The sequence below is a fragment of the Electrophorus electricus genome, chromosome 4 (genome assembly GCF_013358815.1).
Source record: "Electrophorus electricus isolate fEleEle1 chromosome 4, fEleEle1.pri, whole genome shotgun sequence".
Classification (NCBI taxonomy): domain Eukaryota; kingdom Metazoa; phylum Chordata; class Actinopteri; order Gymnotiformes; family Gymnotidae; genus Electrophorus; species Electrophorus electricus.
This window is the reverse complement of record NC_049538.1, coordinates 701,441-718,607: the sequence shown is the minus strand read 5'-3', so window position 1 is coordinate 718,607 and position 17,167 is coordinate 701,441. Positions and strand designations below refer to the sequence as shown.

Here is a 17,167-nt window from a genome sequence, read left to right as displayed (position 1 = left end):
CAGGTCCTGTTAATTGAGCATATTTGGTGCATCCCTTTAACGCATCCACAAATACATGAACATTAGTTGGATCAGGTAAACTGTCACATATATTTTTAATATCAGTCATGCTAGGAGGCATAACTCTACACAGTTTCTCACCCAGCATCATGAATGGAGCAGAAATTTTAACGGGGGGGCTGGAGCCATGCCCTGAAGTCTCACCGTGCTTTAGAGAGGCTAGGTTAAGATAGAGGGTGGGTGTGGTCTTGCTGTCCACTCCTCCTCCAGAAGCCCCCTTCTCAGGTTCCTGACTCAGCTCAGATGTGAAACATCCGCCCGAGCAGGAGCCTGTCTTAGCAGTGCATGCTTCAAAAGCGGAGGAGGAGATCCTTTCAGCTGTGTGGTAGCAAAAACAGCTATTTGAGACCCAGGCCACTTCTTGGGTTTTATCCAATGCACCTTGTCCCACACTGGCTTGGCCTTACTCCAGGCTTGCCAAGAATTCTTCATATACTGAAAATCCCAGCTAGGGTCCCCATATCCCTCATAAACAAACATAGCACTGAGTGCTATAAACTCCCTTTCAAATGAGCCTGTACGTGGATAGTGTCTCAACCCAGCACATTTAGTCCAACCAGCCCAAACGTGAGACAAAAACGCACCTAAACTAAATTTAAACAAAATTTAAGCACAGAGATATAATACTAGGGTGTCAATTACCTGCGCAGTATCTCACTTCTGACCCAGACTGTTACAAATTGATTCAAAGTGACCAGTCCTTCAGGATCAATCTCCTCCAAGTTACCCTCTGCCCTCCGTCCTATCTAGCAGGATCCGGGGAAGTCAAGAGACACTGACACCAAAGTAGTAAATCAAGAGAGTTCCACTTTACTGAGGAAAGCACAGAGTATATATGTGTCCTATATCTACTATCTAAATCTCCAGTATCTAACTATATATATATATATATATATATATATATATATATATATATATATATATATATATATATGATGTCTAAATGTTAATTGTGAGCGTCACCATTGTCTTTGTGTTTTGTGTCATTAAATGTTTCACAAGCCAAGAGAGTCTGTGTGTCCTGCTCCACGCCCTGCAGCACTCAGGCAGTCGTTCCACATGAGCAGATCATCTGAAGCACAAACACAATTCATCTTGTACAGTTTCTGTTATGATAATGACTTCTAGTTTGGTAATGCAGGATGATTTTGTACTTTTCTTCTATTTTGATCAGAAAAGCTCTCATGGTTCTCAGCCTTCCAGCTCATGCAGGAGCTCCTGATAAGCAGGTCATTTTAATCCTTTGTGCAAAAACTCTTTGTTTAAAGATCAAATCATCTATTATGATTTCTGCATCGTAACACGTTTACCTTATTTCCACAATTCAAAATACTCTAATGAAACAAAGCATCTTTCCAGTGAACCTGACAATACCCATGATGTTGCAAGGTGAGTGCTTAGTGATTAACCTTTCTTGTTAGCCTGAATAGCAGAAGTATGCACTTTTCCTTTCCATAGAAGAGAAGCATGACTTTCCAGTGAATCTGATAACAGCCTTATTTTCTCACTTCTGCAGAACTCATAAATAACTGTGCAAGACTTAACAGATCACACCTTTTGAAATCTTTGAAACCTCACCCAATTTTCATGATAAGCTTAACAATCACAAGGTAAACAAAAGTACACTGGTAAACCTCTGTGGGATTCTATGGGATTTGAGTATAGTTTATTATCTACTTTCTTTAAACATAGGACTCTTCTTGGGACTGCTTTTGGGTGGTGCTGTAAGTTACCAAAAATTATCTGATAACTGATAATTCCCATTGTGTTCTGCAGCTATTCCTTGTAAATATTATGACTTTTAAATGCACTATGGTTGACACATAACATTCAGTGTCCAATAGAAGGCCTACTGATCTTCAATTTTACAAGCAATTTGAGTTCTGTGCTATAAAATATGTAAAGTATACATCTTTTTATTTAGTTTTGTAAAAATAAATGAATGTACAAGTGGCATATTTCTTCTTATGTCATGGGCATGCTTAAGCAGAATAATTTATAATGCAAATTCTTTTACTTTCAGGAATGTTTCACACACATCAGTCAAAATGAAGAACTCTGGGAGAAGAATTCTAGTCATGGATACAGTATATTGCACTGAAATGGATTGATGGCACTAAAATGAATTGAGAATAAAGAATATCTACACATCATGTCACCGACATGCATAAATGCCTTATGATGCTGTATGTGTCCTTACTGACAGTTTCATGGAGGAAGTATTTTTTGTGCTGTCCAGCAATGCAACTTAAAATTGGGTAACAGCAGGTCTCCTCTGTCATATGGAAGTTAGAGTAAAGAATTTGTCTTAGTGACATCTGGGGATATTTTAACTCCAAGGTGAGTGAATCCCACTTCAGTAGAGATAAGTGGTGTTTGTAGAGGTGTACAGGTGTTGTTTAACTTGTACCCATAAATAATATCAAATGCTCCAATTAATTCAAGGAGTGTGGGAACTGCTTGTTTCAAACTGGACAGTAATATCATCTGTCCAGGGTTTATGCCAGTTTACACTGAAAATGAATTAGTTCAAATATCAGTTTATACTAATGAAAATTAAATAGTTCATAGTTCAATTTTTTTTTTTAATTGAACTAAGTTTACAGTTCCAAAAATGAACTAGATGACATTCTTTTTATCTCAATTCTTTTTCAATAGAATATCTTTCTACCCATTCTTCACAAGCCTAAAATCATTGGTACTCCCACTGAACAACCACAGACATTAGTTACATTTAAAAGTTACACTGAAATCCAATGTTGAGATTGAGAATGTATTTTACCTCTTAAACAATGTGTTAAGTTATGCGAACAATAAACGATGAACAATGGCTTTGCGACCTTACTTAAAGGCTGTGGATCTCCCACAGTGTAGTCCAGTACAATTTCTTGTTGGCAAATGAAGGCAGCATGTCCTTTACAGGACATGTGAATGAACTCTGCAGTTGTTGCATCGTAGTTGTTAATGATTTCTTGTGCTCATGTCACATATATTCTACAAGATTGCTTTGATACTTCAAACCTATGTGTCATTTTAAATTCAATGCAGATATGGCTGACGTCCAGACATGTTTTTTCAGACACTTGTATGTTCATAAAACTGATTCAAACGCTCAAACAAACCAACTTTTACTTACACCACTAGCACCAGACATACTGGGCTGTGTTTATAGAAGTATCATGCCACGTGCCATAAAACTGTCGTAAAACATGAGTGGAGTTCATATTTATTATTTGTAAATTCGGTACTCATAAAAATATGTTTTCAATGAAATGTGAATGTTTTCAATAAGTATTTCTATTGGTATGTCATCAAGTCTTTCCTTCCCTTCATGTTACTCTTCATGTTCAGGTTAACACTCCAAGGAAGCAGAACACTTTTTACAAAGGTGTGCTGTAAAACTGTAACTATAAAATAACTATAACTATAACTGATAACTATAAAATTCTGACTGCCTATGTTGCGATACATAGGAGTATTATCAGATGCATAATGTCTGCTTATATGCCTGCTTATATGCAAAATGAATTCTTTCTTTCTTCTGGGTCAACGGCAATATGTTCATCCTCACCCTCAATAGCATTTATGGATCTGTCTGACAGCATTTGCTTAATACACAAAGCCACAAGATTCCCTGTTCTCTCTCCCTGTTTCTAAAGTCTCTACTTTAGTTGCACTGAGGTCTTCAATCCCTGGTTTGACATTATTTTGGGGTTTCAGTTTGTGCAGTTGGGGAATGAGTCCTGAAGACATTAAATGAATACATTTGTATTTTCTCCAATGTAAAATGTTCTCTACTCTAAAGTATTTGCCTTATTTCATTAATTCTAGGTAGTTTATGTAATCAGTTACAATATACATTCACAGGACCACTTAACCTCAAGTTCCAGGTAGCAGTTTGACTGTGAATAGCAGAGAGGTTGTCTTCCTTTCTGGGGAAGACAACCACATCACTAATAAAACAGAGGGTGTTTTGCAATGAAGGGAATGATTCATTTTTCAATTTTCAAATAACTTTTGGTATCTTACAGCACCACCCCACATAAACCAGGAAACTAGAAATCCTGCACTACATGTTTGGTTACTTAAAGAAGAAAGACCCTAATGATAATAGCACGTTCTGGGACCATAAAAGAAAAAATTAATTGTTACAATTGCAACCGTGTCCCAGCACTTAGTGGGTGAACCCCTAAAACACTGTAACAAAGACAGTACGGTTGGCAGGCACTTATGTGCTTGAACCCATAGTAAGAAAAAAAATATGAGCAGTTCCAAGAAGGCTTAAGGAAATCAGATAATAAACTATACAAGTACTCACATTCCACAGACATTCTATAGACATCTGCTGAATGGTCTGAGAATTATCTTTCTTGAGGATAGATTTTTCTTTTCTCAATTTTAGGTTCAGGACAAGTGAACACCACAGCACAAAAAGTATTTTAAAATTCAAGAATAAACTTTATTGCAAAGATGATATTCTCTTCAACAAGGAGCCTCTCGAGAGGAAAAGTTAACATTTGAGTTAATCTTAAATACACAAAAAGTTTTGCAGAGGGGGAACCTTCAGACTATGTCTGTTTGACTTGCTAGAATTCTCTCTTGCTCACACTTTCTCCTCATTGGCTATCAGCTGGTGAGCTGGGTGATGTAGCTATAGCCGATAAGACTCATGTATCGGGTCAGACTGACCTCAGTAATGGCTACACTTGTTGGCATTAACACATATTGCTCTTAGATATGTACTTTGAGTTTGGTATGAGCTGGCACTATTAGTAAGTTTCACTAGCATTTTTTTGCATCATGGAATATGTTTACCTCATTCCTCCCAGATCTCAAAGGGCTCAGCACACACACACACACACATACACACACACACAAACACATGCACACACGCAGACAAACACACTGAGTGCACTCTCCTGCTGCCCAAGACTGCTTGTCCTCACACACATGCATACTTCAGTTCATCTTTTCCTCTCAAGTCACATTATGAAACATGGAAATAGAGTGTTATATTGTATAAGTATATAATATAAAAGTAGAAAACATTATATTCTGATTATTATTCCACATTTCACAAAACTGCTGAAAGTTTTTGTGCTTAGTACTTGGGACAGTAAATGATCCCAAGATGCTAGAATTAGAAGAGCTAAACATGAAACCTATGCATTTGGAGGTAGAGTGTGGGTCAGAGCCTTTTCAGTCTAATCAGGCTGCAGCTGGCTGTGCAGGGTCACTAAGTATTGAGTGTGATGCTCAAACTATACTAGAACCCTCTGAGTCTTACCAGTTTGATGGGGACCATACAAAGCCGTTAGATGTGGAGTGTGATGCTAGGCCTACAGTGACTCCCCAAGGTGATGTACCAGTACCAGCTCCCAGACAGAGTAAGAGTTAATGGTGAGATGCATTCAGATCCATGTCAGGAACCTCGGTCAGATTGCGGTGTTCTTGAGCCCTGAAGTGTTTTTTCCAGGTCTTAAGAGATGTTTTAGATTGAATACAGAGATCAAAAGGCAGTTGTTCTAGATGTTCTCCAGATAACCTGCAGTACTTGATATCTGACTGAGGGGTTGATATTTAATGACCACAGAATGTGTTTGAAACTGATCAAAACTATTAAAACTACTACAGCAACAGCTGAAAAAGACCAAGTTACTTTTGGAAGGTTAATTCAATTACTGGCAAATTGAAACTGTAGAATAAAGAGATAACTATCTTTAATGGAGTTATACTACAATACTATACTATATGTTCTACTATATAGAACAGCACAGTAAACAGGGCTACCTATGTGTACTTGCAGTCATATTATTGTGTAATCATTGCAGGCTATTACAGCAGCAAAGTACAGTTCTTATCTTGGTTGCAAAGGGACAGTTGCAAAGAGACAGAGTGTTTTCACCAAACATTCACAAAAGTGATGTAACCAGACACATGCATATAAGCTTTCACTCAGTCAGAACTAACTAATTGTAACTGTCACTGGAAGTTAATTCCATACAAAAACATTAGTTCTAAGGCAGTGTGGTGCAACAAACAATAGAGCAGCACTGAACAGTTACATTTTAGACCATCATCAAAAACTCAGTAACCAGCTTTTCACGTTATATGCAAATTGTTATTGTATACATTTTAAAACCTTTACTGACTGGATGGAGGGCAGGGGATATAGTAATCTATACATTTATATGTCTATACATTTTTATTAACTTGGCAAGCTCCAACATGTATTCACTTAGGAAAATACAGTACACCTGGATTCAGATGATTCCTTTCAGGTGTCCAAACAACTTGCCAAATGCAAGTGTTTTTCAAAAATGTTTAGTTCTGTCAAATTCATTATTGTATAAAATTTGCATTTTTTGAACTAGATTTTTTTTTTCATTCACATCAGTTCAGGTCTTGAAATAATCTTTAGAGTCTGAAATTAAATAATTGACTGTATGTGGTTCCAACACATTGATCAAATGGGTACCAGTATCACTTTTCTGAGTCATATCACTGATACACTGTCATAGACCAAAATGGAAACATGTAGTCAAATTACCATTCTGAGGAAAACAGCAAAGTTTCAGCTAAATCCGTTACTGGGGGGCTCTACAGTGCAGAATTAACTATTTTGCTTATAATCGTAAGCCTTGTGTTTTCATACCTCAATGGGCAGAAGTCAGGAGCAATATTTCAAAAACAGAAATCTACAGACACACATGTAATGATAATTGCCTGCAAAGACTGAGCCAGTTATGACATCGGGAGGCTGTACAGTGCACAATTACCTTAAAGGGCAGAAGTCAGGAAAAGTAATTCATATCAACACAGAAATTTACAGACATACATGTAATGATAGCCTGATGTTGCCTGCAGAGATTGAACCAGTTATGACATTGGGAGGCTCTACAGCACACAATTACCTATTTGGCAATTATTCACATGCTTTATATTTAAAGAATATTTTATTTCTTTTTCAGTTCATCAGTTTCCTTTCTTAGTTTCTAAATTTCCTTATGACTTTGTCCATCCAAGAAACGGTAGTTTTTTCAATATTTCATATAGCTTTTGATGTTCTTCCACCATCTCCTGGTTGTGTTTATTTTGACCTTTGAAGACATTAAGCTCCTCAGTCTACTTCTGGTTTCATCCTCATACTTCTAATTCATTGCTCTCATTTCCTGATCAAAATTCCTCTCCATATCCTCACGCTCTCTTGCCTCTCTCTCTTTCCTAGCTCTTTCTGCTTGCTCACTTCTCTTAATGTCTTCATGTTGTTCTCTCACTATTTCCTCTCTAATTCCAAACAGACTCTCTCGTACCTCTACGGTTCTCTGATCATACTCATGCCTTCTTCTCTCCCATTCCTCCTTCCTCTTATGCTCCAGCTGCTCACAGATTGTTCTCATCTGCTCTTCCATCACATGTTTCTTTTCCTCATACTCTTTTTTGCTTGCTTTAATCTCTTTTCTGTCATGTTCAGCCTGTTTTATTCTTTGCTCCCAACTACATCTCTCTCTCTCTTCTCTCCATCTGTTTTCCTCTAAATCTCTCCTTCTAAGGTCTTCATCTTGCTTTTTCTTCAGTTCTCCATAGCACCTTTGCTCATTTTTGAGATTTTCCTTATCTTTTCTGTATCCATCTTCTCTCTTTATATGATCTTCCTCTTTCACCTCCAGTTGTTTTTCAAATTCAGCTCTCTGCTTTGTATTCTGTCTTTCCAACTCTTCAATTTCCTGGTGCCATTTTCCATTTGCTTTTTTTTCCTCCTCTGACCCTTCAAAGTCTTCTGTCTGCCATTGCTTCTTCTCTAGTTCATCTTTTCCTTCAAACTTTTCTGAGCGCTTCCATCTTTTCCGTTAACTTCTTTTCTGTTTGCTGTTTTTCTTCATCAGCTTTTAGTTTTTCTTCCTCCAGACTCTTCTTCATCTGCTCCAGTTCTCTGTGGTATTTAGCCTTTATTACTTCCACCTCAGCCTGAATCTCTCTCTCTCTTTCAAAATTTCTTCAACTTTCTTTATTATTGACATTTCTGCATCTTCGAACATACTGTTTGTGAAGTATTGGCTTGTAAGTTGATCACTGGTTCTATCATTGGAAAAAGTGTAGAAACTTGCATGCGGTCATTCTTTTCTTTGTTATTAAAGACAAGAAACTATGTCTGCAGTCTCTGACCAGCTTCTTAGTCTGGGCATTCTTACTTTTTTGAATGTATTCCTGTATTGACACTTCTATGTCATCTCCTCTAGTGAACAGAATTATAGTGAGCATTGCAGCCTTTGGGCCAAAGACCTTGTTAATCAGGTCCATTATGTCCAGCTCTTCCTTTGTAATCCTTCCCACAGGCAACACAATGATGAACACATGGGGAGCAGGAGATAACAAAGAGATGCACTTCATAATTTCCTACTGCAAATGTTCATTTCACAGTGTGGTGTCAAAAAGGCCTAAACTGTCGAAAACAGTGATCTTTTTCCCCTGACCTTCACCAACTCCTTTCTGGCAAACCATTGTTACTGAATCTCTACTGGCTTGAGATATAAATTCCTGTTTCCCCAGGATGGTGTTTCCTGTTGCACTCTCCCCATTTCCTGTCTTCCCAATCAGCACCACCCTCAAACACTTTATACCAGATTGTTCATATGCATCATCTGAGGGTAAAACTATACATTTAAATATTACTGAATGTCAGTATATTACTGAATGTCAGGCTCTGTCAAAGTTCATAGTGCACTCAGACTTTCAACAGATTGTTTTTTTAACATATTAAGAACAAAGAACAACAAAGTGATGATTTTAATTTTTAATAGTACGAAACACAAGTTGGCAGATTGAGTATTGAGTATAGTAGTGTATGTGGTTGCAGATGTTCGTCAGAGCTGAGACAGTGAACAAGGAATTATAAGAGATCATTCCGAGAGATTATAGGAGTTAATCTCAAAAGACAATAAGAGATAGTCAGTGAGTGTTCATTGTACTGTGATGATGGTCACAGCTGTTCACATAGTTGAGGTGGCAAACTAGGAACCTTATACTGATGAGTATTTGTGTTTAGTGAAGATGCGCCGGTGCACATGGAACAGTCTGACGAGCATTCGTAACAGACACATACTGCCAAACATATTTTGTATTGTGTTTCTGATGGTCGTTTTTGCTGTTTAGTAAAGTGTATTGTGTGAGGCTTATATATATATATATATATATATATATATATATACATGAAAAAAATATATATATATATATTATTGTTATTAATTATTACTATTGATTACTATTGCTGATAGTGGGAATCATAATCATAATAAAAATCAAGAAAAAAGCCAATGAACCAACTCTAAAAGTTAACGGTCAGGATCCACTGCCGCCCCCCATCATATATGAGATAAAGAGAACAGGGTGTTCTTTTGTCAGTCCAAATATTCAGTTCATGATGCTCAATTAAGGAGAAGAATGTTGAGCACAGTTTAACATGTGGATTGAAGACTGTGTGTTCCCAGATAGAGGAAGTCTGATCACTAGACAGATAGAACAACTCAAAGTGAGAAGAAAGTTGGGGTAGATAAAGTGTTTTTCGCAGACTGGAAGGTGTTTGGGGTCTGATAGATGGAGGCACATAAAAGAGAGAGGAGACAGGCAGGCATCTCACCCTCTTCTTAGTGTCTAAAGTTACAGAGGGACCCCGACCTGGACTCCGCCGCACCTGTACTGCCAAGACGAAAGCCACCACAGAATGTGCAACTACTTCTGCTTGTGTACCAATCAACAGCTGAGGGAGGAGTCTCATCACTCTATCCAAACCTTTCCCAAGTCCAGGAGCCTCCCCCTTACACATCAGGCATGTCAGATCTACCTCAAACTGCAAAGATCACCCCTACTCTCCCCGCCACATTCATACTCTGGGACAGCTTATCATGCGGAGGAGATGAGGCATAATGAAGGGTCCATGCCAAGCAGTCCCATGAGAGCTGATTCACAAGGTCAAGAGGAAGAGGGAGAGGTAGGGGGAGAGGAGGATATGAGTCAGGGGACAGAGAGGGGCCTGTTTTACCTGCGGGAGCTTTGGACACTTAAAAACTGTGCTAAGAAAGAGGAAGAAACAGCCCAGTCTCCAGACAAGACCAAGCAGACTGATGGGTGGAGGGCAGCGAGGGGCCCTCCACTGGGAGCAGGGGAGGTAACACACAACACCAGTAAAATCAGTTAGCTCACATTAGTCATGATACACACCACAAAGTGCACAAATGTAGAACAGAAGACAAGCCCCAAATGCCCAAAGAAGGAAAGGTTGATAATAATGTAGTTAAACCATCAGAAATATCCTATTGTTTGTTATGCCTGTACACCCTATAACCAATTATCGTGCATACCATTAACTATTGATGGGGAATTGTTGACATTTTTAGCAGACTCAGGGGCAGGACATTCAGTCATACAACAGGGGGCGTTGAAGAAAGTACCAGGTCTCACTAATAAAACAATTCAGACAGTGGGTGTCATGGGTCATTCAACCACAAAACTGAAAGTTTGCAGTGTCAAACTGAGAGTGGGACGCACACTACCCACTCCTTGCTAATATCTAAACATTGTCAATTTATTGGGGCATGACCTGATTGCACCTAACTCTTTCTTCTTCCCCAGAATGTATTACAGTCACCACAGGGGAGCCTCATGGAGTCATGTATAACCCAGGGGAACCCCTATATGTGTATGTTTGGAAACTCTGCCCCGATAAGATAACTCGCGTGTGTGTGTGAAGAAATGCTTATCACTGCCCGCAGCCATACATCACCGAACAACACTGATTACATGTTTGCAGACTGCCTGCACTGCACCAGACACTTCCATGAGGTGCAGGATGAGAAGTATGAAAGACGTTTGTTTAAAGACTCCCACATTAGAGAACGATTGAATCTGACAATCACATTCTGCTCTGCCCATTACTGTGCCATACAAGTTCAGCTAACTAGATGCACTGACGGCTGCCCGGGGTATGCGGTACCATTAAGGCTACTTTTAGCTAACAAAAACATCCATCATCATGGCTGTTGTCAAGCTGATTATTTTTATTTATTAATTTTTTTAATATAATGGGCTGCAAACCCCACATTTCTCTGACTAAGTCGTCCGATAGGGATTAGAAGGATATAGGCCACTGGGTTCTGAAATGCTCAAACACAAGAAGTGGTTGGGTCTCCACAAAAGACCCCTCCTTCTTGTATAATGCATCTCTGGGGGCCTTTAAACAAGGTCATGCCTCATGTGTACATGTTAAGCGCAGCATTGTACTAACCTCTTGTGACAAGTGCAGCATGGAAGTATTTGTTTCTGTTTCAGAATTAACCATGGCAGCTGAAATTCATCCCAGACTCCAAGAAGTTCCAGAATCAGTGTGGGCACAAGGAAAACATGATGTGGGCTTAAGTAAAGAAGTAGACTCAGTGGTGATTACACCAAAATCTGATTTTAGGCCAAGACAAACCCAGTATCCACTGAAGACAGAGGCCATTGAAGGCATTAGACCCGTGTTTATCTCACTGGTGAAAGCCAGAGTAATTGTCCCCTGTCCAGACTCGCCGATGTGTACACCTCTCTTCCCTGTAAAGAAAGCTAGAAAACCACAACAACCAGAAGAATGGAGGTTTGTACAGGACTTGCAAGCAGTCAATGCAGCTGTAATTCCAAGAGCACTTGACATTCCAAACCCATACATGATTTTAGGGCAGGACCCTGCTGATAGCAAGTGGTTTTCTGAGGTGGGGCTAGCTAAATGCAGCATCCCAGTTCACAAAGACAGCCAGTGCTGGTTTGCATTCATGGTATGATGGGAAGCCATACACCTTTACATGACTGTGCCAGGGGTATTGTGAATCCCCAATCATTTATAACCAAATGTTCAGAGACTGTTTGAGCCCCTTGAAACTGATGCCAGTGTCGGCCATCCTCCAATACGTTGACGACCTCATAATCTGTTCTCCCACAAAAGTGAAAATGTGAAGATGATACTGTGGCATTGTTGCAGCACCTCGCTAAAGTGGGCCACAAAGTTACCCTATCCAGACTGCAGTTTGTAGAACAAGAGGTGCATTTTTAAGTCATGACATCATGGGGGAAGGCAAAAGTGTGTCAGCTATTCAAAAGATTCCCAAGCCTGTCACAGGTAAAACAAGTACTATCTTTCTTGGGCATGTGTTCTTACTGCAGGAATTTCATTCCTAACTAATCCATCCTGGAAGCTCCTATTAAAGAGATGGTGCATGGCACTTCACTCAGCGCATCCTTACAAGTCACCTGGTCCAAGAAAGCAAGTAAAGCTTTTGAAGAACTAAAAGAAACTCTACAGAGAACTCCTATGTTAGGCTTACCTGATCCTAGTAATCCATTTGTACAAACTGTTGAGGAAAAAAAAAGTTGTATGACTTCTGTTCTTTTGCAGAAACACAGGGACAGGCTGAGAGCAGTGGCCTACTTTTCAAGCAATTTGGACCTGGTAGCAACTGGTCTTCTGGTGTGCCTCAGAGCAGTGGCCACAGCAGAAAAGGCAGTGGCAGCCTCCAGAGATACTGTAGGATATTATGACTTGACTCTCTTAGTTCCTCAGGCCATCTCTCTGCTTCTGCTGGAACGAAATACATCACACTTGTTGACAAAGAGGTGGCTTATATACAATACAGTCTTACTAGACATGCCTAACATCATAGTGAAGCGCTGTACTGTACTTAACCCTGCTACATTACTTCCAACAGAGGATGATGGGGAGCCCAATGACTGTGTCTCATTAACTAACCACTTATGCTCTCCTAGGAATGATCTGACGGATGAACCCCTCCAGATCCCTGTTTTGATTTGTATGTAGATGGGTCAGCATCCAGAGATCCAGACACTAGTAAAAACAATGTGGGCTATGCAGTAGTCACAGATCACAAGGTGTTGAAATCAGCACCTCTCCCATCAGATCTCGCTTCACAAGAAGCTGAGCTCCATTCACTAATAGAAGCATCTAAAATAGCTAAGGATCACTCAGCCACCATATACACTGACAGCAGATATGCCTTTGGCATAACTCACGATTTTGGCGCCATCTGGAAACACTGCCAATTTCTCACAAGCTCAGGCACTCCAATAGCCCATCATCAGCTCGTGTCTGACCTCTTGGAAGCCATCCAACTACCTAAAGCAATTGCAGAATGTAAATGTTCAGCTCATACTAACAATTCTGATCCAGTCCCCCTAGGTAATGCACAAGCAGATGCAGCAGCCAAGAATGCAGTTCTAATGAAGAAGAAACTGTTTCTTGTGACCCCTCCCTTACAGCTAACAGAACTCCAAGCGAGAGTCACAGCGGATGAGAAAACACTCTGGAAGAAGTCCAGATGCATCCTTAAACAGAATGTGGACATTTCTGCAAGGATGTCCATGCTCACCCAAATGCATGTTTCCATTCTTCACTAAGTTGACTCATGGTAAAGCACGTATCACAAGGGGGGATGGTAGCCAAAGTAAACAAAATATGGCTCACTAAGGGTTTTTCTAATTACTCTCAAAACATTTGCAAACAATGTGTTATTTGTGCACAACACAACGCAGGATGTGGTTTTAGAGTGGAACAGGTAGCACACCCTATACCAGACAAGACATTTGACCATTTATAAATGGACTTTATAGAACTGACATCTAGTGAGCAAAAGAAATATTGTCTGGTAATAGTCAATATGTTCTCCAAATGGATTGATGTTTTCCCAATGGCAAAGCAAGACTCTGATGCTGTTGCAAAAGCACTTCTGAGAGATATAATTCCAAGATGGGGTATACCTAATAAGATGTCTAGTGACAATGGTACACCCTTTGTAAGCGAAGCATTGAAAATGGTGGGAAAATTCTTTGGAATAGATCTAAAACAGCATTGTGTTTAACACCCAGCTAGTGTAGGAGCACTAGAGAGGGAAAATGGCTCCTTGAAGAATAAATTGAGCAAGGCACATGCAAAAATGGGGATACGATGGACTAAGGTCCTCCCTGTAGTACTCATGCAAGTGACTCCAGATTAGCCCAAAACACAGACCAAGCCCATGTGAAATTTTGTTCAGATGACAACACAACACTGGAATATCTGACCTACCCATGTGTGATGACGCTATGCTGAACTATTGCGCAACCCTGTCCTGTGCTCTTGAATCTATTCACAAGCAGGTGAAAGCAGCGCTACCAGCTCCAGCAGCAGGACCCCTACATGACCGGAGACTGGGTGGTGATCAAGGACTTCAGAAAAATGAGATGGAACAAATCTAGGTGGACCGGACCACTCAAAATTTTACTACACACACAGCAGTGCAGACAACTGGAAGAACCACAGGGGGCCATGCCAGTCACTGTAGGAGAGTTCCTGAATCAACTGAACAATCTGAATCAGAAGAACGGAGTCAGTCAGACCAGTAGATAAGGGCATACTTGTTACCAACTAGCTTCAAGTACCACTAAGCCCCGGTGGGAAGAGAGAAGATTTGGTATACCTGCACTCTGGGCACCAATAAAAGGTTCTATCCTAAACAGGCTATGCCTAGATTTTGCCTCCTGCAAAACCATTGTGTCAAATCTTTGCTCATAGGCATTATTGTCAGGTGTGTTACCCAGGTGGAGTTAAATTTCTACTGATATATAGTATGACACATGACAATGGCTCCCTGGCCATAGATCTCAGTCATTCTAATTCCTAACCCTATGCCTCATGCTGCTAATAACTTGACACATTATATTTCAGGAGGGGCAGCAGGCCCAGTTTTACTGTGATGTTTGGGCAGGGAATGAGTTTAGAGTGCCCTCGGTTTCAGGACAAATAGCCAATTATAAGTATGCCTGCAAAGGCAGTTGTCCCTATTGGGCAGATGTCGTCACTTGTACGGACCCGTCCAAGCAATCATCTAAGCCCATGTGGGAGTGTCAAAATTTACAACCTCAGGGGTGTTAAACAGTACTACAAGCGAGTGTCGAGCCAATGTCAATAATGTTACCATTCAGTTTATTTGTAACATCTCGCTCATTTCAACTAGTGGGAGACATGCATATCATGACTTGCCTCAGACCTGGTACGGTTGCTGCTATCCAGTGTTGTTGTGCCATCTCACCACCTATTTATTGAAAATGCACCCCAGGGGGTTGGTACTATACACAGATCTAAGAGGTTTCTTACAAGTGAAATGCCTGCATGGTATCAGGGTCACCACCTCTGGGCTCCTTGGACAGGGCCATGGGCGGCGACAGGGTGGTCCTTGTTGCCTGATGGTGGAACCATGGCCCTGCTTAATAAAATGAATGGACTAGCATGGTAGGTATTAGCTCTAGCAAATGAGACAGAATCAGCCCTAACACTGCTGAATGATGAATTAAGTGCTATGCACATCACAGTAATACAACATGGGCTTGTGTTAGATATTCTACTTGCTGAGAAGGGTGGTGTTTGCAAACTTCTCAAGACTTCTCAAGACTTTGTGTTGTTTCTTTATTCCAGACAATCACAACAACCATACTTCAGTCATCGAGTATATGAAACAGAAGATTCAAACACCCAGAGACACTGGAGAAACAGGCTTTGCCTGGCTTCGCAGCATGTTTGGGAAAAGGGGGTCTTGTCAGGTTTACTGGAAAGATGTACTCTGTTTCATAACAAATTCAGGCATATTTTTCTTCCCCATTACAGGGATTCATCATGTACATACCTCTGCAAGTATGTAATATAAAATTATTCTGATTATTATTCTACATTTCACAAGCAAAATGTTTGTTATGGGGGACATATTAACTGCTCTCCCCCAGGACTAAATAGGTCAGTAGGGACGCAGTCACTGACATTGTGATTGTGTACAAGATGCAGAAAACAGCAGTGGTAATAGATATGGCAGTCCCAAATTATGGAAACATCTAAAGGAAGGAATATGAGAAGTTGAAAAAAATATGCCAATGACTAAAAGAAAATGTAGAGAGAATAGAGTACATGTAGAGAGAGAAAAGAGAGATTGTGGAAGGTTAACACCAAGGTCATCCCACAGGTGAGAAGAGCTGTGACCCCTAAGATGGAGGTGTGACTCAAACAGATCACAGCAATGAAATCATCAGTCTCTGTCCAGAAGGGCACAATCCTAGAAATCCTAGAGTGTGAGGAAAAATGATATGACCACCCATTGGAAGGTGGATTTTTGATTATAATGGGTTCACAATACAGATAGGGACTGAATGAGGGGTTTGTAGGATTGCCATTACTAACCAGGTGATCACGATGCATAGAGTAGTCAGTCAAATCCAGGGGTCAGAACTGGTAGGCAGAGTCCAGAGTGAACCGAAGCTCTAGGAGTGAGGTGTAGTCTGGGGAGGAAACAGAGGTCAGTAGCCAGAAAAATCAACAGTAGAAGAGAATGCTTGGTAAGTTTGGCAATACTTTGCAAAGAGGTCTGGGAGAATAGGAGCAGGTAATTGTGCAGCCTCCTGATGTCATGAGTGGCTCAAACTTTGCAGGCAACATTAGACTATCATTTCATGTATGTCTTTAAATTTCTGTTTATTTGAATTACATTTCCTTACATTTGTTCATTTTGAGATTTGTAATCTCAAAGCTAGACTAGTACATCTTGCTAATTGCTGGTCTTCCTCTAAGAGCCGTCAGACCTCTACAACTTGTCCATAATGCAACAGTACGACTCGGCTTCAATCTTCCAGAGTTCACATCACCCCACTGCTGTGCTCCCTTCATTGGTTTCCAGTAGCTGCCCACATCAGATTTAAAACCTTGATGCTTGTCTACAAAGCCAAAAAATGGACCAGCCCCTACATACATGATGTCAAATGGTCAAACCCCAATCCATGCCACGAGTACGTCGAACCTCAAGTATAGCTTGGCTTGAAATACCATGCTTTAAGTCTCATGGAAGACAAGCATCAAAACTATTCTCCGTCCTGGCTCCTAGATGGTGGCACGAACTTTCGCTTGCTGTCTGAACAGAAGAGACCCTTGCAATCTTCGAACACAGACTGAAGACCCATCTATTTGTGGAATATTTAAATGACCACTGACCCTGCTCCTTGTTGACTAACTGAAGCTAGTACTTATTGTAGGGTATTGTTTATTGTA

At 40.3% G+C, this 17,167-nt stretch overlaps 1 pseudogene; it reads left to right on the top strand.

The window, feature by feature from the left end:
• LOC118241141 overlaps positions 1-17,167 on the top strand; it is an 86,006-nt pseudogene that overhangs the window by 25,285 nt on the left and 43,554 nt on the right.